The sequence below is a fragment of the Oreochromis aureus genome, linkage group 2 (genome assembly GCF_013358895.1).
Source record: "Oreochromis aureus strain Israel breed Guangdong linkage group 2, ZZ_aureus, whole genome shotgun sequence".
Taxonomy (NCBI): Eukaryota; Metazoa; Chordata; class Actinopteri; order Cichliformes; family Cichlidae; genus Oreochromis; species Oreochromis aureus.
Window position 1 is genome coordinate 30,326,857 of NC_052943.1, and position 26,350 is coordinate 30,353,206.

The 26,350-nt window shown below is 43.5% G+C and overlaps 1 protein-coding gene across 1 annotated transcript in view; it reads left to right on the forward strand.

Annotated features, from left to right (window-relative positions):
• htr4 (5-hydroxytryptamine receptor 4) overlaps positions 1-26,350 on the forward strand; it is a 142,004-nt gene that overhangs the window by 580 nt on the left and 115,074 nt on the right. The gene's annotated exons all lie outside the window — the stretch shown is intronic.

A 26,350-nucleotide genomic window follows, 5' to 3' on the forward strand; every position in this document is an offset into this window, starting at 1 on the left:
GTATTGAATGAGCAGAGGGTGTGAGGCAGTTTTTAAAGGACCCCAGTGTGCAGGCAGAGTCAGGCTCTTCCTTCACTCTTGTCAAACTTGGACTTGGCTGTTTTTCCTTCTGCGCACTCTGCTGTTATCGTCGTTATTGTGTAACGTTTATGGCTCTGCAGGGGATTGGCAGGACTCGATCAAAGGTGCAGGTTTGGAGTGTTAGTGTCAGCTGCTGTGGCCTCGGTGTGACCGGGCTCCTCCTCGGGTCAGCCGTCAGCGCAGGGCCGCTCAGACTGGCTGATTCCCTTCCTGTCCCAGTGTTCAGCCTTTGCTCCTCATGATGATTAGACTGTGCCATTTCCAGCAAAGAGTCTTCTTCTCACCAGCTTCTCTTCTTACTTTAAGCTTTGCTGGGAGGTTTTAGTCCATCAGAGGGCAGAGTGTAGACTCACAGCCGCAGAGACCCTACCCACCTCATCCACATGTTTGCGCTCCAGCCGCTGCTCCGTCTGGCTGAGCGTTAGGTGTTTGAGCGAGTGGGCTAAAAGCAGTAAGAGTCATGCTGTGGTGGGATATTCTTTGAGTGGTGCAGTCTGTCGGTCCAGATGTTGATGCTGGACGGTATGATGTTAAAGAACAGCAGGAGATGAAAGTTCAAGATCTTAGTTCAGTGGGAGTGTGGCAGATGTTTGTGTTAGGATGACTCGTAGAAGAAAAACTTTTGCTCAAACTATACATATATAGTGTGCTGATGATCTTAACACAATGCTGAGTGAGCAGAGCGAGCGTTGTTGGTGTCATTTCCCCGACTTTAACCTTGTGCAGATGCTGTAACAGCTGCTGACTGCTGCAGTTAGTAGGAAGGACAGGTGTATGTACATTTGTTTGACACTCTTACTGCCCTGTCTTACTCTTTTCTGTTCTTTCACTCCTTTCATGTCAGAGTTCTTAATCCTGCAAACAAAGCTTTGAATTGTTGTCTGATTTCTAAATTCAGGGAAAAGTCGTCACATTCTGAGAAACGAGACGAGTGCAACAATCTCGGCAAAGCTGGGAATAAAACCGCTGCAGCTACAGATCCCCAGAAATATGTCAGTGCTTGAAAAATAACACCAGACGTGACGTCACATGGATAAGCATACATTTAAAAACAGACGTTTTCACTCGGCCCTGCACTCAATAAGTGTTTTTTAATTCTTTGTCTGTTTTCACTGCCTTAAGGCACAGTCAACCTACACAGGTTTCTATGGTTTCATCCTAAGCACACTGTGCTTGCATAAATGAAATGCGCTAAATAAATAAAATTGCCAGCATCATGATATGTTTTTCACGTCACTGTCGATAAATATGATGATATAAATTGAGCCACTGTTTCTGATAAATATAAAGGTTTCTTTTTACTTAAAAAGGTTTAAATATTTATCTTCTGTCAGAAGTCGAACACAATAAAATGTAGAGCTGCATTTTAAAGAAAAATCAAAGACATAAAATAATGATTAATACAAAAAAGTCAAACTAAAATTGTTATTTTTGTGTGTCCAAATGTTTGAAATAGAGCCAAACAGGAAACACGTACTCATTTAAGAATCGTTCTCATGTAAATGAAGAAGAGCATGACACTGACACTCAGGTGTTTAGCAGCCCAAACATTAGCACCTGTGGTCTTCCTCTGACTCTGTCCCAGCCACATGATTGGTTCAGCTTGGCGCTGTTCTCTTTGTCACCGGCTGTTTGTGCTGTCTGTCAGAACATGCATGGACGAGCTCTGTCCGCTTTATATCGACCATGTTTCATGTCTCTACTGCACGATAATGAATCTGATAGGTTTTTCTCCCAGCTCTGATGTTGGTTCACAAACACAAGGCCCTTATGGAGGATAACACACAGGCTGTAAACAAATAAACATGCACGTTTGTGGTCATCTGAACAGTCTGCATGTCTAAGTGGGAAAGTTAGTGAACGCACAACACTGTCCACGATGTGTGTGGCTGCTGAAGCTCTGTGTCTGTACTGTGAGTGTGGCTAAAGTCTAAAGAAGAGCTTTAATGTGACCCGTTTACCATCTGTGTGACCAGAATGACCAAATGCAACAGTCCAGCAGGTTGGATCAATAACTGGATCTCTCTCTCTCTCACACACACACACACACACACACACACACACACGCGCGCGCGCGCACACACACACACACACACACACACACACACACACACACACACACACACACTCTCACACACACACACAGCATTTGCTGAGGATCAATAGCCGGTTGTCTCTGTGATGCGGTCGCTGTCTGCCTCCACCTGTGCAGTAGCTTCACACCTGGCAGGCTGACAGCAGAGCTCTTATGAGCCTTGCTGCATAATTAATTGGATTAAAATCACACTTTTGATCAATTACAGCATTTGCATGTTGATGAGATGTATTTTCAGCCTCCTGGGCTCTGGAGGCAGCGGTTATGTGTTTCATGTGTGAGGCAGGAACAAACGCAGTAACTAAATCAGCTTCACTGTGAGGTGAGAAATCATAAAAGGCGCACAGTTGTTAATACTAATGATGATTTACGATGCCAATAAAAGTGACTGTAATTAACTGTGAAACCTAAACTGTGGCCCTGCGATAGGAGCTCGGGGGCTTCCTCCATATGTTGTATCGTGGCTGTGACATTCATTAACCCGGCTGATCTGTTATCGCTCTGGCTGTTTATTGATGTTCAAACCACTCGATGTCAGACGTCTTGTCAATTTTGCACGGTGAAAAAGAAACCTGGAGGATCTGCTCTACAGCAGATCTAAGAGCGTCCCTCACTGTGTCTCGGTGTACACAGAGTAAAAGCAACAGTCATTAACAGACTTTAATTAGTTGATTCCTTAATAAGCAACTCCTTTTTATTAGAGGTGGGGATTATTGAAAGACCCAGCAGCTGTGGGAGGGGCCACCACTTTGACTCATTTTACTCATGTGGCGTTTATCATAAGCACAGCTACCCGCTGCAGTGTTGGGCTCCAGGACATGGAGCAGGTCTGTTTTCTTTCAGTCGATTGGTTATTCTCCCTAAATTTATGTCTCAAAGCAACACAGCACATGAGATGCCACAACGCTGCTTTAAATAATGGAAATATTGGAAATACTCCCAAAGAAAAGAGCCCGGCTAAAACAAACAAAAGATGAAGAAGATCACAAGCCCTAAACTCGTCCTGGAAACCAAAGAAGAAGAAACCAGAACAGTACTCTGGGTAACTCCCCTCCACCACAGCAGCAACAGAAACATGACAGCGCTGATGGAGATCAGGTAGCAGGAGAGAAGGTCCAAGGTTCCATGCTTTTATACACATGCATCAACCTTCAGCAACCAATCAGCACTTAGAACAAATCAAAGGAGAGTGAGAGAGAGCGAGAGAGAGCAGGTTAATATGGAGGACAACAAAACGCCCAGCGAGACGATGAGTATGATGGAGGTTAGCTGCTGGTGGCAGAACCTCCACCCAGACCTGCAGCAGTATTTACTATTAGCATCAGATTCAGTATTACAAACATACAGTGCAGGTTAGGGTTAGTGTTGCACTCTCTGACAAATATACTGGTGTATGTCATTGTGCTCTGAATTTGCAGAAGAAACTAGAAGTTGGACCATGAAGAGACATTTTAAAGTCCAGTAACTGCACGATGTTTAATACAATAACGCAATTCCTAGTAGCTCCTACTAGTAATTAGGCCGGTAATTACTAGTAGGGGCTATTTCAAAATTGACATTTATAAGCAAATTTCTAGAGAAAATTGTAGAAAATCAATTCAGGTCCTTACTATGCAGATTACAAATTGTTGACCCTTTTCAATCTGGCTTTCAAAAGCAGCACTCCACTGAGCCTCCTGTCTTAAGGGTCTGTAATAATCTATTAATGGCTTCTGATGCAGGGAATTGTTCTGTGATCATTTTGCTTGATCTCACTGCAGCCTTTGATACCATTGACGACAAAGTCCTACTTAACAGGCTGAAGGTTTTGGCTGGTATATATGGATCCGCCTTAGACTGTTTTTTCCTACTTATCTGATAGGACCTTTTCTGTTAGGACTGACAAGTTCACCTCTAACATTGCCCCCCTAACCTGTAGGGTTCCACAGGGCTCAGTTTTGGGTCCATTATTATTTTCTTTTTACATGCTTCCTTTAGCTGGCATTATTCAATCTTTTACTGGCATTTCGTATCATTTCTATGCCGATGATTCAACTGCATATGTCCTCAGCCTCATCAGCTGCATAGGTTGTCCACCCTAGTCCAGTGTTTAACTCTGATTGTTTTTCAAACAGTTACCTTGTTTTAAATACAAATAAGACCATGATTGTAGCTCCTCCTGAACTAGATTCTAAAATCAGTCAGGTTCTTGCCTCTTTCTGTCCTTCTGCCAAGTCAAATATTCGAAATCTTGGAGTAATATTTGATTCTTCTCTGGGCCTTGACTCACATGTAAAGTCTTTGTCTCGTTCCTGTTTCTTTGATTTAAGGAACATCTCTAAACTCCGACATATGGTTTCCTCAGCTAAATTAGAAAAAATTGTTCATGCATTTGTGTCATCGCGTTTAGATTATTGTAATTCCCTGTTTACCAGCTTGGACAAATCATCTCTTTCTCGCCTCCAAGCTATACAAAATGCAGTGGTCAGGCTACTGACACGTTCTAGCAAGCGTGCTCACATTACTCCCATTTTATATTCTTTACACTGGCTCCCAATAGATTTTAGAATTCGTTTTAAAATTCTTCTTTTAACATACAGAGCACTAAATGGCCAGGCCCCAGATTATTTATCCAAGCTTCTTACAAAATACACTGCTGCTTGTTGTCTTCGCTCACAGAGTCAGAGTTTCTTGGTTGTTCCCCGTACACGACTGAAGACGAAAGGGGACAGAGCCTTTCAGTCTGTGGCACCAAGGCTGTGGAACAGTTTACCACCACAACTATGTTTGGTTGACTCTGTGGAATCCTTTAAAAAACAGTTACAAACTTTTCTGTTTAAACAAGCCTTCTGTTGATCAATGCTTTTTACATTTTTTTTTTTACATTTTTTATTTTTATTTTTTACATTTAACCTTTTGTATTGTTTATGTTGTCTATTTATTACTTAACGTTCTGTTTATTTTATCCTTCGTGTACAGTGCTTTGTGACTGCCTGTCTATGAAAAGCGCTTAATAAATAAACTTTACTTACTTACTTACTAACTTATACAGGGCTCGCAAAATTTCAAAATCTCTGGTAGCCCTTCGGGCAGGCACTCTTCAGTTTTTGGTAGCCCAAAATAAATTTAAGTAGCCGAATAAAAAAGAGTACAATTTTTAATGTTTTGTTTCCTTTACAATATTATACATTAAAGTATAATATTGTAAAGGAAACAAAAATTAATCAGAAAATTGTTAAAATACAAATCACAACAACTGTATAAAAATTACAATCATCAACTCAAATACTTGTTTCTAATTGAACAGAAATTTCTATAAACTTGTAAGAACTGTGTAGAACATGAATCAGTCTGTGTCAGATCCTGAATCTGAAATTTCCACTGAAGTCAAGGGTAAGAGGTAAGGGGAACCAAGATCTAGGACATTTGCTTTTTGAAGTTTGCAAAGACTGCTAAATTTTGACAATGGTAGTTAACTCTTTGCAACATAGTACGCTTTTGAAAGATTTTTCAGGACTTCTTCTTGTGCTTGGTTTATTTTTAGTATGTTTTTTTGCAATTGCTGTTTGTTCTGGGAAAGATAGCTCGTCATATTCCAGCCACATAAATTCTTTTGTCCATGAAACCAAAAAAGCTGAGCTTTCTTTTTGCCTCAGTCTGATTTGTCATAACTTTTCCGTTTTGTGGTAGGCTTTTCATTGGCTGCCCCTTCTTCACCCTGACCTGTCTTATTTGGCTCAGCAGAACTAAAATACCGGCGTAAATCCTGCTGCTTTTACACACGTACTTACATAACGCTCAGCGATTCTCTGCGCAATCAACCTCTCACATGTTTAAGCTTGCTGTGGGAGATTTCACTTGTCACGTTTGAATAGTAAGCTAATGAGTGATAAGACGATGTCAGAGGAATTGGTGCGCAATTAAGCGTCACTCACCAATCAGTGCTGCCGCTCTCTACACACCGTTCGCGCGATCGCAAAGTGAAAGTGAAAGCAAAAAACAAGCACAAATTCAAACGCGATTTCAATATGTCACATATTGAGAGAGGCTCATCGATGCCAATGACATAATTACTCAGTTACATTTTCGAAAGAATGCAAAAGCATTGACACATATTTTTCCTTCCTATGATAGCCTGACGGGCAGGGCTGAGATAGATTTTGGTAGCCCGACTGGAAAAATCGCTTGCCCCGGGACGTCGGGCTAGCGATTTTGCGAGCCCTGTTATAACATCAAATAAACCTCATGGGCCAAAATCATCGTGATTATGAGGCATTTTGGGTATTTTACCAACTTGAAAACGGAAATGAGAAACCACTCTGTCTGACTCGGTGGCCATGCTGAAAAAAAAAAGTCTGAAAGGATTGTTAATATTTTAATTAGGCCTGATGTATCGTGCACTGACCTTTATCGCTCCATTCAGAGAATCTGCTTTATGACAAGTGGCTCTGATGCTGCGGTGGCTGTTATCGCTGGCTGTAATATCCTGATGCTGTACATTAGTTGCAGTGCTGAATTTCATAACATCACTGAGAGAACAATTAGCTAAATCGTTTATTCGATGGATTTTAAACAATTACATGATTTATCTAAATGTATTTTAGAGGAGCAGGTGTTCAGGTGAGTGTCGGTAAAGGCCTGATGCTGTGTTCCCGGCTCTGCTTTGGCGATGATGTCATTGTAACAGCAGCCGCTTGAGATATGTCGCATGAATGGAAGCTGTACACAACCACTATGTGTACAGCTTCTGCACAAGTCTGCGCAGAAATCACAGGTCAGTGGGCATCAGGACATTTGCAGACCTGGAGTCACTCAGTGAGACAAGCTCCTCAACATTAAGGAGGATTTGCAGCTTGTTCTGAGTGGAGACATGTTTTGTCTAATTTCAGTCCGTGAGGATGAAGCAGAAAAAGCTGGGGCAGCACAGAGTGCGGGCTCGAGGAATCTCCGTGTGCCTAGACACGCTGGGAGCCGTACATCACCTGAAAGCGCTCACAGTTATGGAAGTTAAAAAACTGCTGCTGCGGCACACTTCGGTGCTCTTTTAGTTGATCGTGCACCTCCCACGTTTGTAACCTTTGAGTCTCTGCATCATCTCATGCAGGTCTGGGTCACTTTATGAGTTGCTGTTATGGGGCCGTGTTGATGGATGACCAGCGTGTCAGCCATAACCACGGCACCGGGGTTCGCCTCAGCTGTGTCCTCCTGACCCTTACGGCGTTGGGAAGTTGGTGGCAGATCCTTTGGATTTTGGGCTCATTCCTTGGAGCAGTTCTCTTCAAGTCAGGTTTCTCTGGCTCATGCTGCTGTGGTGCGTCACTCAGGGTCTCTTACACAGACAGGGTCATCCTCACAGAGGGTCACTCCTGACCAGTGTTGGGCAAGTTACTTTGAAAAAGTAATTAATTATAGTTACTAGTTACTTCTTCAAAAAAGTAACTGAGTTAGTAACTGAGTTACAAGACTCTAAAAGTAATTAATTACTTGAAAAGTAACTATAAAAAAAACATTTAACCCTCTGGGGTCCAGGGTATAATTGGCCATTTTTGACTACTTTTGGTTTGACCTCTACATTTCAAAAACTATTTACTTTGTCTTTTTGGTATCATCCTTTTCAGCACAACCTCACGTGTCTGAATTTACAGTTATGTTTTTATTTTGACATACTGTATTAACACAATTGATCTAAAATCAGACAAAAAACATAAAATCCGAGTAGAGGAAGTTATATTTTTTACTGTAACAACCACAAACATGTTTAATGAATCATATTTCATAACTTCAAATGCAAATATAAATTGTCAATTTTAAAATCATATGGACAAGTTTTGCAAACAACAAAGTTATTTGCATCCATTTACCTTTTACCCTTTTTTAAATAACCATTTCAAACTATTTACATAACAATCAGCTGTTCTGCATTAAATAAGATGCCACACAAATTATTTGTGCCACTCCAAAAAAATTAATTTCTGTCCACTATAAAGGAGAACATCACAGCCTGATACCTGCAGGTCTGACAGCAGCAGGTGTATCACTGCTGTTTCTACCTGGAGACAGCAGTCACGTCATTGTTCTGACACACAACACAAAACTATCCACAACACTACACACTAACTACACAAGACAACACATTAACTACACACCCCAAACACGCTAAACGTCACAAATCTCACATCTCAAAACTCGCTCTCTCTCTTTTTCTGCTGTCTCTCTTTCTCTCTCCCTCTCTCTCGCTCGCCGTCACTCCTGAAACTTCCCCTTCTCTTCCTAAATAAACAAATGTCATGTTGCCATATCATCTTTTAATTGGTCGACATGGTGAATTTTTCCACCAACACGAACGGGCAGTTTTTTGTTTTGTTTTTTAATTTTTTGGTCATAAGCAGAGAGTGCTTGCTAGCGCTGTCCTTAGACAGTAAACGTAACCAAACTATTCAGAAAAAACGCCGCGTATATATTGTTTATCATGACTCTGGTTTTACCTGGCCTGTCAACACAATTTAAAAACTGGTATATATCACCATGTTGCTTTATCATCTTAAAGTGGTCATGTGATTGGCTTACCACGACTACTTTATTCTTCCTCATGTGTGGTTTTGCCTCCTTAGCTCCAGGTGTTGTGCCAAAAAGTGATCATTTGCCAGAAAGTGATTGCCACCCATGGGAGCGCGCGCAGCTGCTTAAAGCTGCACATGCAGCTTTAAGCCATTAGTAACGCCGTTACTTGTAACGCCGTTACTTGTAATGCCGTTATTCCCATCACTGCTCCTGACCAGAGCCTGCTGCCACCAGCTGAACTTTAAGAGACCAAGCAGAGCACCCGCACACTGTGCCACAGCCTGAAACACTTCAGTCACCCATTATAAGGAAATGTCAAACCTAAAGCTCCTAAACTTGTTTCATGGGGAAACACAGGAGCACAAAGATGTGTGTGGATCCAGAGCGCGATGAGGATCGAGTGGAAGGTTGATAAAATCCTGTAAAGGTTGTTGTAAAGACAGCGCTTCACTTCCTGTTTGCTACAAATTCATTTAATGTGGTTGGCGGCAGGAGAGGTCACGCTCATTTCAAATTAAAAAAAGACAAAAACTCGAGAAAGTTATTTGGCCGTTTTTGTTTCCGCAAAATATCCAAGAATGGTGTAAAGAAAAAAGCTTTCCCATGTTGTTGGTCCCATTGTGTGCAGTGTGTAGGGTATTATTGTCATGACCTGTTAAACTGTTGTGCCTTCAAAGGTTACAAAAGGACAATTAGAAACAAAAACTGGCAGAAGGAGGAGGATAATAAAGAGGCATAATGAAGCAAGCAGGGTTAAAGAGAGAGTCACACAGAGACAGAGAGGCGGCGAGGGAGACGATCGGGGCAGCCAGAGTTCACGAAAAATACAAAAGGAGAAACGGATGTGAAAGAAAAAGAGCACGGAGGGCAGGAGAGGTGACGCTGGGGGCAGGAGCAGGGGCGGGGAGGTGCACTGTGGGAGACAGAGGGTATTTATTTTAGGTTAACCTCAGACGCTCCGCCTGACAACCTCACTCACACTGCGAGACGCTTCATGACAACCTGCCTAAAGCTTGTCATGCTGCTGTGTGTGCACTGTATATGGTTCTTATGTTGTTGTTATGATTGTATTATTCTTGTGTGGCTTGTTTCTGGGTGTCGTGCCCTACTCACACGAACACGTTTCTTCTGATGAACGCACCGGGAACAGCGAGGGATCGAACCGCCAACCTTTTGATTCCTGAGCCTCAGTATAATGAATCCAGCTGCTGGATGAATAAAAGGGCTTGTGAATGCGGGTTAATTGGACGTTGCTCTTCGGTGTGTTCTCCTCTGGTTGTAGGCAGGGAGCATTCAGGAAGCTAACCTCACTGAATCAGTCTCTCTGTTCATGTTACAGCTCTGCAGAGACATAGATCTTAGAGTTCAAGCTCAGGGATGGTGTCAGAGAATAAAAGCGGACGACTTTGAGGAGGAGGCCTTTGGCTCGCGTTGCTGCTCAGCGAAAGAAATAAAGTGTGACAGAGAGGATCCCTGCAGGATGCACTGGGCGACTTTGAGTGTCCTCGGTGTTGGCGTGCTGCACAGCTGCATGAGCGAGCTCAGGTACTCGAAGTCTTTATGTGGACTGATTTAATGCTCCAGGCTGTTTTATTCTGATCTGTGCTCAGTTTTATTGATCTTTTTGTTCAGTTATCACACGTCAAGGTGAACTCAGTGAGCTGGTACACTCTAAGTCAGTCCAGATAAGAAAGTCAGCAAAATTCCAAAATGCGAGAAAGCAAATGTCGTCTCTCATCATTTATGCATCAGGGTGCTCCAGTCTGCATTCACCTCCAATAAGACTCAGGCCATTTGTTCCAGCTGAAGCACACAGGAAGACTCCGGGGTCTGTTTGCTTTCCTGCACCGCTGTTTCACGTTAGAGTCGTTGCTGCTGACGCGTGTCTGTGTCGGATCTGCACACTTTAAGTGCTTTTTTTTGGGGGGAGAGCCTGAGGTGGATGCTTTTTGAGTAGCATGATATAATTCTGCTTCTGTTTGGATTTACACTGTCCCTTCCGTCTTTGAATGTGGAGAACAGAAAGTCATAGATCTTGTTGTCATTTTTAGGGGGTGGGCGGAGACTCTGAGGGACTTGTTCCTGTCCACTTTAATGATGCCGCAGGAGCTTCAGAACTGTCATTCCTTTGTTTGGTTCACTTTGAGCCTTTAAGTCCTTTTTGAAACATTGAACAGGTGTGTATGTGATTTTAAAAAGCAGCTGTTGTTGCAGATTTAACATCTTTAATTTTGACTCTTTTTCTATTTTCTGATTTGATTCTTTAGTCTTTGTTTTTGCTGGTGTTTCAGTGCTGCTGTCTTTGACTCGAGTATTCTGATACTGTTGTTCAGCAGTGGTAAAGGTAAAGGTTTACTTGAGGGTGTGCTGCTCCGGTCATTGATGAACTAGGACTGTGAGTGCACCGAGGGTGATTTAGGATGTTCACTGGTTCCTGAGCGCTGATTGTGATTTCACAGGTGCACAGACCCTGTCGCTCATTCTCATTTACAGTTGCATGTACAGATTTACTGTGCACACATCATTATGAGCCCATCCTGTTCCTGTAAAGCGTCTTTAGCTGTGAGTCAGAAACGACGGCCTGAGACACCATCGTGTTTCCTAAAGCAAGGTTTGAGACCAGCTTCCTCCCGTTACGTATGCGGTGATGTGACCCAAGTAGTGATCCGTGATCCACACTCCATTTCTGTTCTCTCAGGACAGCGAGCTGAGATTCACCCCAAAAACCAAGCAGAGCAGAGCAAAATGGATCTCAAGTGGGGGTGGAGGCTGGGTAGTGTAGGAGTCTGGAGCAACGCTGAGCAACAGAGAAGCTGGAAGTTCAGTCAAGGACGTCATCACAAAGTCGGCTACTGTTTGCTGTTTTCTTTTCAAAGCAGCTTTAATGAACTCCTACAGGAAACGTAAAAAATTCAAACTATGTGACACAACAGCAGCACCGGAAGCTAAAAATGGTCATATTTGGTGTAAACTGAGCCGACAGCTTACCCAGAGGCTCAAAAAAAGCCAGGAGTCAAGTGCTGAGCTTCACGCTATTTATTTGTCACAAACATCCGAGCCTTTTGTGAGAGATGATGAGAGTGATGAGATGGTTGTGCTGTAGCCCGTTTAAATGTGTGCGAGGAGCCGCTGTTTAAACTCCTCCCTGACAGCTGTTTATAACCGCCAGGTCTTACTGGCAGAAAGAGGGCAGCAGCTGGGGGGCAAGAGGAGCTATTTCAGCATCTTCCTCTTCTCGTGGACAGTGTAGAGGAAAACGTAACTAAATTTCAGAGTTGGTGCACGTAAAGATGAAAATGAAATGTAGATCTGTTTTGCTGTGAGTTATGTGGCTGTGCAAAACTCCCAAAGCTTAAACCTGCACAGCTAACCTGATGAAATCACAACCTGATGAGCACAAACATTAATCTTGAGGCTGTCACACAGCCACATGCAGAGTTTCTGTGTTAAAAGCTGAGTTCGGTGGATTGTGCAGCACCGTGCTCTCTGGGGCTTTCACATTTCACATTTGGCTTTGAGAAGGAGGAGGAAGCTGCTGCTGTCTAATAAATAGTTTGGAAGGGAACATCAGAAAAGAGAAGCCCGGGGTGTGTTTACATGATAGCATGAGTGTGTGTGTGTACCTGTGTGTGTGTGTGCTGGTCACACAGGCTGGAATCGGGTCTCAGTCACAGAAACATAAACGGTCCAATCACAGCATGCGGCTCAGCTCACACATACGAGTGACGTCACCGGAAACATCATGGTGTACAGCAGTGATCAGCAAGGACAGTGTTTACTGTCACATTCTAAGAGCAGCATACAAACAGGATGAAGCAACGACACAACAAAGTCGAACTTAATGATAATCTGCATTTACAGATATTGTCAATTTTTTTAATAATCCTGCTTTTTTGTAGATGTTTCTATCATCTTCTGTCATCACATCTCTGTAAACTTTTGAAATGAAGGTTTTGTTTTTTCGTTATAGTAGAAATTCACACAGAGTGACGCCACCTGAAATCGTCACATGGTCACATGATGCTGTTTCCAATAGAAGCAATGGGATTGTCATGGTCCTGAGTCTGACGACTCAGTGTTTTGTGTTTCTATGTTCTTGTTTCTTCTGTTATATCTTTTGTTAAGGTTTGCCATTTGTTAGGGTTTTGTTCTATGCCTGCCTGCTCCCACTTCTCTGTGTTCCCTCTGTCTGTCCGTCCATGGTGTCACACTGTCTGCTTGTGAATCAGTCTGTTAAGTTCAGTGTCTTGTATGGTTCTCTGTGTCTGTGAGTTTCCTGTTTTATTCTGAAGGTCTCTGTCTCATGTGAGTGTGTTCAGTTTATGTTTCCCCTGTCCCGTCAGCTCTGATTTCTCCCAGGTGTGTTCCCCTCCTGTCTCTCATCCCTTGATTACTGCTGTGTGTATTTAAGCCCTGTGTGTTCTCCTGCCTGTTGCCGGTTCGTCTGCGTTAATCCCCTCCGTCATCCTGAGTGGTTTCCCTGCATCTGTCTGTGTCTCTCTGTCCTTCACCCTGTTTGGTTATCATTTCAGGTTTGACCTTTAGTTTTCCCAGTTTAGGTTTCCTCAGTTGCTTCTCATACCCCTGCTGCCTGTTGGTGTCATTTTGCCACTTTGAAAATAAACACTCACTCATATCATCCGTCCTTTGCCTGCGTTTTAGGTCCTTTAATAATTCCACACAGCTCATCCTACGAACCGAGACGGGGATTAAGATCAAGGGTCTATAATCATATGGTTTTCCACGAGAGTTCTTCATCCCGACAGTCGCCAAATGCTGGAATCATCTTTAATAATTCCAGTTTTACCTTTTATGACATCACAGGTGACCTTTTTCATGAACTGACCCAGATAAATCAAACCAAACAGAATCAAATGGCAGGGATGCTCAGATCAACGATTCAGACTTTATTCGCACAACGTTTCATGCAGGTCAGTGAGGTTCGAAGAGCTTCACACATTATTCACAAGCTGATAAGACATAAGGAGAAATCCTGAAATAACCTCAATATGTGACCGTTCAAACTCAAAATATCAGTGAATCAAACAAATACAGTAAGAGCCAATAAAGAATAAATGAATGAAATTCACTACAAACCAACTACATCATAAAATAGAAAAAAATGTGAGTGAGTGAGTGGATAAAATGATGTAGTGTCGGGTTCAAATCATGAAGCGACGATAAAAATATCTGTTAAGTTAAAGAAGGCAATAAAGTAAAAAACTGGGCTGGAGAGGAGAGGTGGGCTCTGAGCTGCGTCTCTGTGGAAGCAGCGAGGCCCTGACCATGTCTGAAGCTGTAAAGTTGAAATCGTTCAGCTGATCTTTGATTTGTTCCCCTAAACAAAAACATCTGGATTCATGCGTGGCTGAAACATCTGGCCTGTTGTGTTCAGGTGTGTTGGAATGGAAGAGAGGACCAAACGCAGGACTCGCAGGCTAGTTGAGAGCAAGCACGGTGTTTATTATAAGGACAGGATGAACTGAACTGAATGACTGAGCTAGACTGGAAACACACACGAGGAATCGGCGATGACGAGACAAAGAAGTGAGGGAAACTCAGGGCTGAAATACACTGGATAATGGTGATGGATGGAAACATGTAAGAACACAGCTGAACTAAAGGCACAGGAAGTAGAACTGAACATAGTGCACAGAGACAAAAGGCCAACACAATAAAACACAGGGTCAACGACCCAGCAAGCCTGATACAGACGAGTCTCTGCAGTCTTAATAAATGTCCTAAAATGACAAAACCTGTAACACCTGCACAAACAGCAGCTGACATCATCCACTCAATACAGCATGAATTCATTGGGTTTATTTCTTTATGGATGTAGTTGTCTTAGTCTGGATTTAAAAACCTCCTTAAGCTCAGTTACAAATATCACAAATTCACTTTGAGGGAGGTTACAGTGTGCAGCCCAAAGTACTGTACCATAAAGCTTTTCTTCATTTAGATCAGGAAAACCAAAGGAGAGAGAAGACGGCATGACCGCAGAGGACAGACAGGTGAGGAGTAATGCAGGTATACCTGGGAACGGAGCTGGGACCCTGTCCATGCTGTAACTGACAGCCTGCTGACAGGATCAGGAGAAATATTTTAGTTTGTGGCGGTCAGAAGTCGGACTCAGCGAGCACCAACACAGACGGTGAGAGTCTGTGTGTGCTGAGACAGCGTGGCCCGTCTGCTGTTCGCCTGACCCGAATGTGGCATCCATCCAGGATTTGAATTTCATGAACACTTCTGTGTGTGACGGCGTTTCAAATTGGAGGATCTAACTTTTAACAGTCTCTCTGTGAACACTTTTTATTAGCAACCGCTGAAAATAGACCCTTGACTTTTCCAAAGCGCTCCTTATGTGGGTGGAGGAGCAGCAGCAGGTGGAGTGGTCCATCCAACTGTAGGCTGTGATAGCTTTAAAGTTCACGAAGGACGGGTGCCTATCTGCAGTGTGAAAAGACACAGTAACGCCGCCTTGCAGATATTAAATGCTGCCTGGAGAATGAGATCATTTTCTGTGTTTTCTCTCGTCTGTCTCACTCTGTCTGTGCAAAGACGGAGCAGCTCCAACAGATTTCCACCTACAGTGGAATAAAGACTAACCATTGAAGCTTAAATCTGCCATCGCAGCACGAAAAGAAAAGATAAGCTCAGCTTTCTTTTCCGTAGAGCAACAGTCACATCCAACATCTCCACATATTCATGCCATCAGTGTCATCGCATCAGTAAAATCGTTTAACCTTTTGAGTGTGCCCGGTACCGGGGACAGAGGGGGAACGTGGTTTCACGGGCTGTGTGTTATTTAAATATAGACGTGTGTGGCATCGACAGAGACGTCAGAATCTCAGCTCAAAGCCCACAAAACCATTTCCATGAGCAGCAAACAGCTGAAACACGAAACAATTAAAGAGCCAGTAAACACATCCTGCACAAAGATGTAAACACAAGGTGCAGATTCCACCGCTCTCTGCCAACATCTCACAGACTCGTGAGATGTTCCCTCACACTCTAAATTTCCCTGAACCATCACGTTTGAAACATTAGCATGAATTCTGTCTCACCTTTGCTGTCTTGCTTCTAAAAACCCCACCGTGATAAAACCACACTTCCTGCACAGTGTGCTTCACGTGCAGTTTCCCATCACTTCTTTACGCAGCAGTCTGCCATGTGTACAGTGTGGCCGTCTGCTTTTTGATCTGAGAAAACTCAGTGAAGGAAACCTAGTTTCTGCTATTCAGTACTTAAGAAATTTCAGCTTTCACAGATGGAGACAAATTGTTGTACACTGTGGTGCAGTGAGGTCATAAAGGATGGGCGTGGTCAACGGCAGCACTCGGGCAGGCTGTGGAGTTTAAACGATGCTCAGCTGGTACTGAGAGTCACACTAGCAGCAGCCTGAACACGGACACAGGTAGGATGGATTCATGCTTTAAAATCATCAGACCAGAAAACGTTTCTCCAGCTTCTGTTGTCCAGGTTTGAGAGTCTGTGTGAGCCATAGCCTCAGTTTCCCGTTCTTACTCACAGCAGTGACACCGGTGTGGTCTTCTGCTGCTGGAGCCCATCTGCTTCAAGGTTCAGAGATGCTCTTCTGCAGACTTTGGTTGTAGCGAGTGGTTACTGGAGTTATTGCTGCCTTCCTATCTAAGCAGTCTGTCCATCCTCCTCTGACCTCAGCGAGTCATTTCCTCCCACAGAGCTGCTGCTGGCTGGATATTTCCTCTGAGCTCAGAGATGGTTGGAGATCATTGTGTGAAACACTCAGACCAACAACCATGCCACATTCTTTCTTCATCATTCTGATGCTTGGTCTGAACTTCAGCAGCTCGTCTTCACCACTGAGCCACGTGAATATCTAATCATATTATTCTTATTACTGACATTACAGGTTCTGTAATCTGAAAAGAAAACCCAATAAAATTCACATTATTGTCATTATCTGCTCAGCTCTAGAGTAAGAGCTGATTTTCAGGAATAGAGGGAATAATTGCATATTTGTTTTTGCATTGAAGGTGATCAGTGGATGTTTCCAGATGTTTGCTGGGTTGTGTGCTCTGATTATTCTGTAGCATATGTTTTCCCACCTGCTGGGCCATGAAGAACCTGATTGCTTTCTGGTTTTGTCTTGCTATTAATCCCACAGATGATATTCTGTAAGGTCGGTGCAGCAGTCTGGAGGGAAAACTCCTTTAAAGCTGCAGCTGCAGTCACTTTTCTCCACCTAACGCCTCTTTGCTATGTCCTGGTTTGGAGTAGGCCGACCTCCACGGCGGGCACAGGTTCAGTCTGACTCCACCTGCCTTATTCCTCATCAAACCCTCCAGCTCTGAGCAGAAACTCATCCTGTGTGCCAAAGGCTGGAGAGGCGAGGAAGATGTGTGCTCGAACCACGTGCTCAGAGTCATCGATGGCCTCGTTCTGTTGTTTTTCTTATGTGTGGAAATAAAAAATCCATCACTACGGAAAACAAGAGGAGCATTTACCCTCTTTGGGTCACTGAAGATGTTTCAGTAACAGATGAGATTGCTTTGGACTTTCTGATTGTAAGTGGGAGCAGCTGGGGCCCATGTACTTGTCAGAGTCTGCACTGATCTGCTGGCACTTTGTCACAGATGAGCTTGTTGGTGTTGGTCTCTTTCAGCTCAAGTGGAGATTCAGTCACACCACAGGCGATGGAAATGGAAAGGACAAGGCGAGTGGAGAGCTGAGCTAGTTTGGATACATTTGGGTAAAAAAGTAATCCAGGGAAGGCAAACAGGAAAAAAGAACTTTGATGGAGAGACATAATGGATCTATAACGGATGGATGGATTAGTTGCACTTTGCCTGGAAGGCACATCCATGCGTCCACATGTTCACTGCCTGGACTTCTGTTCCGTGGGAGCGAAAGCTGCCTCTTCCAGACTGTTAGAGGAGAGATGTGGCCAGGGGAGAGCCTGTCCCTGAGCTCAGCAGGAGCCAGGAAAGGAGACGGAGCTGATGAAATGCCAACATCAGTCTGTGAACAAGCATCTGAAAACTGCCCGAGTGTTTACTTTAGGTTGGGAGCTCGGTGCGAACTCATCGGTTTATCCTGGCAGGGCCGCGTGAGCAGTCAATAACAGGCGGCTGAGGTGGCACCAATAAGACCCGAGGACCTGACTCCATGGAAAAACACACACAGCGGAGTGTCGTTAGCGTAATGCACTCAGCCTGAACTCTCGCACAGAGACTGCAGCAGACACGATAACCTGGAATCAGTGTTGTTGTTGTTGTGAACAGGTTAGCATGACGGCACGCTGATGATGCGCTCATCCCTCAGAGAGGAGATCGTCTACAGCACAGGCGTCGAACTCCAGGCCTCGAGGGCTGGTGTCCTGCAGGTTTTAGATGTGTCCTTGATCCAACACAGCTGATTTAAATGGCTAAATTACCTCCTCAACGTGGCTTGAAGTTCTCCAGAGGCCTGGTAATGAACTAATCATTTGATTCAGGTGTGTTGATCCAGGGTGAGATCTAAAACCTGCAGGATACCGGCCCTCGAGGCCTGGAGTTCGACACCCCTAATCTACAGCTTTGTCTGTGATTTGGAAATGTAAGGTTTCTGTATCAGCTTTTTTTTAAATTGCTCGTGGACTGAGCTTCAATCTCACTTCCCTTTTTGACAGCAGTCATTTAACTAAATATCCTCTAAATTTAATAATAATAATGATAATAATAATAATAATAATAATAATAATAATGATAATGATAATACATTTTATTTGAAAGCGCCTTTCAAAACACTCAAGGTCACTGTACACAGTAGAGTAAAAAGCAACATAAAAGCAAGGAGTTTACACAATCATAAAAGCATAAGACATAAACAAATTTAAAATAGTCGAATGGAGAGGTTATGTGGGATAAACTATTTTGAAGAAGTGGGTTTTGAGTTGAGACTTAAAGAGAGAGAAGGTAGAGATATTTCTTAAGTCAGGAGGTAGGGAATTCCAGAGTCATGGAGCAGAGCAGCTGAAAGCCCTGCTCCCCATGGTGACAAGACGGGGGGAGGGGATAGAGAGTGAAAGGGAAGAAGAAGATCTGAGACAACGAGATGGGGCAGTGATGTTAACCAGATCAGAGAGATATGGAGGAGAGAGATGATGAATAGCTTTAAATGTGTACAAGAGTATTTTGAAATTGATACGATATTTGACCGGGAGCCAATGAAGCTGCTGCAGGACAGGAGTGATGTGGTGGATAGAAGGGGTCCTGGTGATGATACGGGCAGCAGAGTTCTGTACACGTTTAAGAATTTGTGGTATATAAAAAAGAGCAGCTGAGCAGCAGGTAAAATACGAGCTTTGTGGGATGTGAGCAGCTGCTGGGCTCAGAGCATTGTTCCGTGCAGCTGCAGAGAGGTCCAAAAAATGTCCAGTCTGTTTCCTGTTCCCATTTCTTCATTGCATCAAGAGCTATAATTGATCTGTTGATTTAGGAACTGAGGCAGGTTAGTGGTAAACTGGACATAACATGAGACCCGACTGCAGCCAAAACTGAAACTAATCCGTCCTCGGCACACCTCGGCGTAGATTGAAGTCCCGCTCAGGTTGGATGTGCAGCTAAATGGTTGGATAGATGTCCACATTAAGAATACTGCACCCATGCAGAGTGGAGATAGCAGCATCCATTACGTGGTGGATTCCTCGCAGCATTCCCATCTGCATGCATTGGACTGAGGCACCCTGTGAGCGGCTCTATTAGGAGATGATTTAGGAGAACATGGTTCCCACCGGATGCTGCTCCCCCGGAAATCAAACTGTCATCTGGTAATATAGCATGAATATCCCACAGTGGGATATGTGTGACCTGGCAGATGTTTTAGGTCATAAAATTTTTTTAAAAAGTGCTAAATGTTTTCCAAATAAAAATCATTACTGGTGAGAAACTGAAGGGAGGGAACTTCCTCTGTTATTTAGATCCTGTGAAGCTATGTCCTCTTTTAAAATTAGTTTATGGTTCCCTCAGCGACCACGGGGCAGTATGTGGATTTATTGGTGTTTATTTATGGATCTTTTAGGAGCAAATAATTTCAAAGCAGCCGAGGCAATAAAAAGACTTTGTCTGGAAAAGCAAAGAGTGCTGACTAAACTGAGAGATCTTCCGTAAGTAAAGTGTTTGTCAGTGATGATGCAACAGAACATGTGACTTAAATCATTTCCTGATTGGACAGCTCTGCTGATGATTAAATAAAATCTGTGAATCCTCGTAAAACAAACGGTCCATGACAGGAAGCCTTTTTTTCTAATTCAAGAGAAATTCATCTGACAAGTCCAATCAAGTGCACCTGACGCACACTTCCACTGCAGCTCAGTCGTCTGCGGGGGTAAATCAAGCGCTCCTCAAGTGCCTCTTCAGTTTGAAACCATTTCCTAATGAATGTGCAAAGAGATCAGCGTGGTTAGGTCCCGGGGCGACGGAGGTGCTCTAACCTGAGAGCAGAGCCATGCTGAGCATATGAACGTAGGGATTGATTAGAAGACTCCCAGCAGCATTATTTTTTAAATCCAATTCATCTTGTCAGATAATCTTGAGCTCGTGATGTCAGAGCTGCTCTCTATTTCATGTTTAAAGTTCATTTGAATGTTGCACTTTATAATATTCAGAATAATAAAGTTTATTTGTATAGAACCAGGATCACAAGGAGAATAACTGTCTGCGTCACGTTAACATAGATGGACGCGTAAACATGATCTATGAATGGATTCACTTCCATGTCTGTGATTTAAGTATGGAAGTGTAGTACTATCGCTGGTAGTTCTTCCAGACCTTTAGTTAAAAAGGCTGAGACAGAGGGCAGCCGTTTCCCCTCAGAAAACACCGACACATGTACAAACTGTGGGTTAAATTGTAGTTTGGGACTCACTCAGTGAGGCGTCGCTCTGCTGTCATAAAGTCTAATTGTGCCTGAATTATCTGGCAGTTATGCTTCTCGAGAAGCTCGTAATGGACGATCAGGATGAGATGCACAGAAATGATCAGAGACGACGATTAAAATCAGGGATGGTTTCTTCCTGCAGTGAATTTGAAAGTTTCCATCTAATGTCAAAGTGTTTTTGTTATCAGACAGCATGCAGTGGAGGAGGCTGGCTTCAATATGTTTGATTTTATTATCCTCCTGCAGGCAGATATTAAACTGTGTCACCATGCGTTCAGTAAGAAGCAGGCAGGAAGTGTATGTGTCTCCACGTCTCACTGTCAGAGTGTGGATGCGTGAGCTCTGTTATGTGTGAAGTTGTGCAGTCTTGCTGTTGCGCTGCCGTTTCCTCGATCATGCACGTTCATGCACAAACAGAGCTTTGAATTCTGAGCAGCAAAGTCTGCGTTCAGAGCTTGAAGCGTGTTCACGTCCTGTTGACCTTTGTGTGTCGCGCTGATTTATTTAGTCTTTCACTTGCTGCTTTGGTTTAGGCTCTGAAAATAATTTGGCTGTCATCGGGAGAGACGGTTTGGTTAAAATCATGCCACGGCGGTGAATGAGCCACGGCAGCTGTTTTGACAACAGCAGGCAGATTTTTATTTCTGTAAAAACCTGTGAACGTGAACGTGAGGAAATACAGTTTTCCCTTGTTCATTACTCTCAAGTGCAGATAATCTTTGTACTTCTGTCTCTATCTGGTAACACCAAGTATTGTCCTTGTGGTTTCTGCCTCCATAGTGCTGTAACTGGTTACTGCGATGAGTTTGCACTGTGGGGAAAGTGCTTGTGTCATAATTCCTCAAACTGTAGGTAATCGATAAATGGAGCTCCGGTTCAGTAACAAAGAGGCAAATCCCAACATTTCATCCAAACTAAAGTTGTGGACGTGTTGAACATAAGAGTCTCTGACATTTACCTGAGCAGGTTGGACTCTTAGTTATGCAAACTTTGCTCTGCTCTGGAGGCATAAAAACCCACTGGTGCAGTTGCGTCTCAGTGGGTGGAACAAAAGAAAAGAGTCTGAAGTTTGAAAAGGTCAGAATGACCCTGTTTATTGAAGGCTCTGAAGCTGATCTCAGTATTTGTCCTCTGTGGTGTGAGCTCAGAGCTGGTCGGTATCTTCGCTCTGCGTTGCTGCTTGTGCGTTTGATGCGAAGCCCGTTGAGCGGTGCCTCGTTACTGCCACGCTGAAACGAGTCAGCCTGTGGGCTGATGAGTTGATGTAATGACTTCTATTTTCAGCTGAGACCCCACTGAGGCAGCTCTGCTTTGAAGGCTGGTCCTTCCTACACACATTTGAATTTGTTCAGTTTATGGCACAAAAAGCTGTCGTGCCATTTCAAACGAGGACGGTTAAATCTGTTCATGCTCTGCACTGTGTGTCGAGACAAACTGTGGCGCCTAAATGACGGCTTCCTATGACCTGCAGTATAACTGCTAACATCAAAGCCCCACTTTATGATGTTAACAGTAGTTGTGTTTATTTATGATGCGGGTTTATTGATCTCTGTCTTTAAGTTAGTAATAAATCAGAGGTTCATACACACGAACAGGCTTATTTCAGCCACCCTGCAGCTCTGTAGTGCTTTTTACTTATTCATCGTTAGGATTAATAATCGTAGGGACCTCTGTGCTGCCGTTTAAGGCACATCTTGGTTTTATGGGGCATTCACCGTTTAGCGTGTGCTTGCAGGTCTAACAAATCTAAAAATAATTCCTGCAAACCATAAAATCACATCACACATGAACTTCGGACAGTTTGAGGAGCAGGTCGGGGTGCTGCTGCTGTTTCACATGTTGCTCATAAAAGGAGTATTCTCTGTTGTGTAGGTGAAGGGTTAGGGTTAGATGTGTTACCTGTGCTTCTCACACATGGAGTAATTGGACATGATGCAGACTGTGGTAGGCAGCTGGGAGGGTAAAGTCCATCTGATGTCTAATGGCAGCTGAAGATTTCTAGTAATAGAGTTCTAGTAATAAACCATTTGGTGATTTCATAGCAGAGTGGAGTCCCAGCAATGGTAGGACTCCCTGGAGGCTAGACCCTGGTGGTCCAGGTGGAGATGAAGCAGGCAGAGACTTGGATGAGGCTGTCTGACCAGTGACGGCAGAGCACAGAGAGTTTTTGTCCTGTGAAAAATAAAATCCACCCTTACTGCTTCCATCAGGAGGACAGCCAGGTGCTGCTAATCAGGTGAACATGATTAACTCAGGAGTGTGAGCACCTCTATACAAGCAGAGTTTTAGCAGTGTGCAGGTCTGCAGTATTCAGCTATGATTCACGCCAGGCTCGGACTGTTCAGGCATCAGGCAGCAGGTTAAAGGTTAAAGTTCATGACAGCACAATTAGAATTAGACTGAACACGTGTGGATGGTTGGAGAAAGCCTCTTCTCTCACCTAAGCTGTGCTCATCGTTCACATGGCAGCACAGCTTAGGTTTGCAAAGCTGAATCTGAATAAAGCACAAGACTTCAGCAACAATGTCCTTTGGACAGGCCAGACCACAGTGGTGTTTGACCAAAACCCAACTCATATCAGCACAAAAACCTCATAGCAGCTAGCAGCACGGTGGTGGAGGGATGGTGATCGGAGTGGACCATATGTGCCAAAGTATTGTAGAGTCAGTGCACCAGCCTTAGACTTAGGCTGAAGAGCTCAGAGCAGAGCTGCTGCTCTCCACATCAACATAAGTGGAAGAAGAAGGTGGATAAATGAATGGATGGATGGATAATAGATGGATAGACGGACAGATGGACAGATGGATGGACCGACCAACAGATGGAAGGATGAATGGAAGGACGATGGATGGATGGATAATGATGATAGATGGATGGACGGAGACATGGATGGATGGATGGACTGACCAACAGATGGACAGATGAATGGACGGACGATAGATGGACAAATAGATGATTGGATGTATGGATGATGATGATAAGATGGATGGACGGATGGACAGATTAATGGATCAATGGATCGATGGATGGATAGATGGATGGCTGATTGATGGATATTTTTACATTTTTAAATGTTAAATTAATTTTAAAAATGTTGTGTTTGTGGCTGAGGACCTGTCTGCTCATTTTCACCACAGTTCTCACAGTTTTTGATACATGAATTACAGATGATTAAAGTATGCCTGAAGAACTCTGGAGAAAAAAAATAGCAATCTAATGTAATGGTTTTCATGAAGTGGTTCTTCATCGTTTTAATAGCTGATTATGACTTCTGTAAGGACTCTCTCATTTATCTTTCCTGGCTGTGAGGCCAGGGCTTGGCCTCAGTTGATGATAAACTTGTCACAATAAAATTAAGACCAATTGTGACTTTGCAGCTCAGTAAGAAAACGTCCCATTCCTTTTTTGTTTTTTCCAAATGAAAACTTTCCTGGTAAAAACCCTTTGTATGAAGTCTTTTATGTTTTTATTGTCAAAGGTTTCCAGCTGTCAGCGCAATCAAGAATCTAATGTGTCAGATAGCAAATACATAGTTGCTTTGAAGATAGATGGTTTATAATACTCTGACACATGTGGACTCTGAGATCAACTGTAAGGTGTCCCTGTGCCAGGAATCACTTGCTTAAGATGAGCAGTATTACGACACTGCCATAAAGAGGTGGAAGTACGAGAATTCACAGAGACAAAAGAGCAAACAGGCCACAAAGAACTCAGAGAGAGCTTTAAATAAACCCACACATGCAGACTAATTTGACACGGAAGTGTTGGTGCAGCAGCTTGGATGGTGTGCTGTGTGGAGATGTTTGTAGGGAGAGTGTCTTTCATAATCACTTTATTGCCGCCGTCCAATGAAACTGTTTGTTTTATAAATTTGATCACTGTGAATCTTTCTGAAGCTGAATCACTACAGAGTGCTATGGACACCTTTATGAATTTAAGGTTAAATTGTAATTTAGTCATGGGGCATAGTTTTAACAACGTGTACCACTAAAGAGCCTCGAGTCAGTGTTTTGTAAAAGGACAAAATAGCAACAGTTCACTATATAAATAAAACTGAACAAAATTTAAAGAAAAGGTGTCGATTTTCTGGTCAATCCATGTTCCTACCCTCAGCTGTGGTCACGAACTTTGGGTGATGACCAAAACAATGAGGTCACCTGTATAAGCGGCAGAAGTGAGCTTCCTTTGAAGGGTGGCTGGGCTCTCCATTAGAGGCTCAGGAGCTCAGTCACTTGCTAGGAAGTCAGACTTGGAGCCATTCCCTCAGAGGAGCCAGCTGGGGTGGTTCAGACACCTCAGATAAACCTGTTAAGTGATTTGTTTTGGGAATGTCTAACCTGGAAGGAGCCCGGGGGCAGAACCAGGACTTGCTGGTGAGATTATATCTCTCGACTGGCCTGGGAATGATTCGGTGTCCACAAGAATGACCTGGAAGAGGCTGGGATGAGGGAAGTCTGGGGTCTTCAGCTTAGACTGCTGCCCCTGTATAGCATCATCAGATAAAAGAGGGAGAAACTCATTGGATGGACGGACGGATGGATGGTTGGATGAGTTGATGGATGATGGATGGAGGGACGGAGGGATGGACAGACGGATGGATGGATGGATGGATGGATGGATGGATGGATGGATGGATGGATGGGACTAAACTGAATTGATGGACCACACTCTGGCTTTGGAGAGACTGTTCTATTCCTCCTTCCCTTATTGTAGTGGGGTTCCAGGTCCATGCTGCTGATCCTGTCAGGGTGATGTCAAAGTTCATTGGCAGAGCTGAAACTTTGAAACAGTGAAGAAGAGTGTTAGAGCTGGGCTACATTATATTGAAGGCTCAGTATGTCACTATAATTGCTCAGTCACTCAGCAGTTATCGCAGCGATCCACGGCTGTGACGGTAATGAGTCTCCTTTGTGCAAAAATGCACAGCAGGAGTTTCCTGTGCTTTCTGCTGCAGCACACATCCAGGTAACTGTGTCATTAATGAGCTGCATGTCTGTGACCTACATGCTTGGAGTTTCTATCAATGCTGCTTAACAGAAGCTGCCATTAAGGTTAATGGGACCGGGAGCTCATGCTGGCCTCGGTGGAGTTCATCCCTGCCGTTCCCCCCTCGTCTGTCTGTGAGTTCACTTTCACTTTAATGTCACTTTGAACGGCCGGCTTTGAGGACGTGCATGTTGGACTCTCAGTTCACCAACAAATCCTTGGAAGCACAGTTCATCTTCCTTTGGCGTTCCCTCAGAGAACAGAGCGTGTTTCCTCTGCATAGTGAAATCAGACAGTGTTGATTATTCTGATGACCAGCTGGTGATGTAGAGGATGGCCACACTGCTTTTAATACACCATAAAACCTCTTATGGTACAAATCTTTGTAATGTTAATCTTGACCCAGTACTTAGTCAAATACACTTAATGAGACCTCAGCTGAAGATGCTGCTGATTTCAGGTGCTTGTTAGGGATGCAGTGACTTTGATTTGTAGAATACTTTATCCAACCACATGGTTTTACAGACATGTTTAGCATGTTTTGTTTGCTGTGTGGACTCGCCAAGCTTAATATTCATAACAGCAAGTGAGTTTGTAAAAATAGTAAAAGTTATTTATTACTGGACATGAAAAAAAAAATACACAGGCAGGGAAAACAGGCCATCTCGAATATTCCTGAAAGCTGGAGTTTTATCTAGTTCAAGCTGTTATAAAGTGAAGGGTTTGGGAGCGTGGCTTTGACTTTGGACT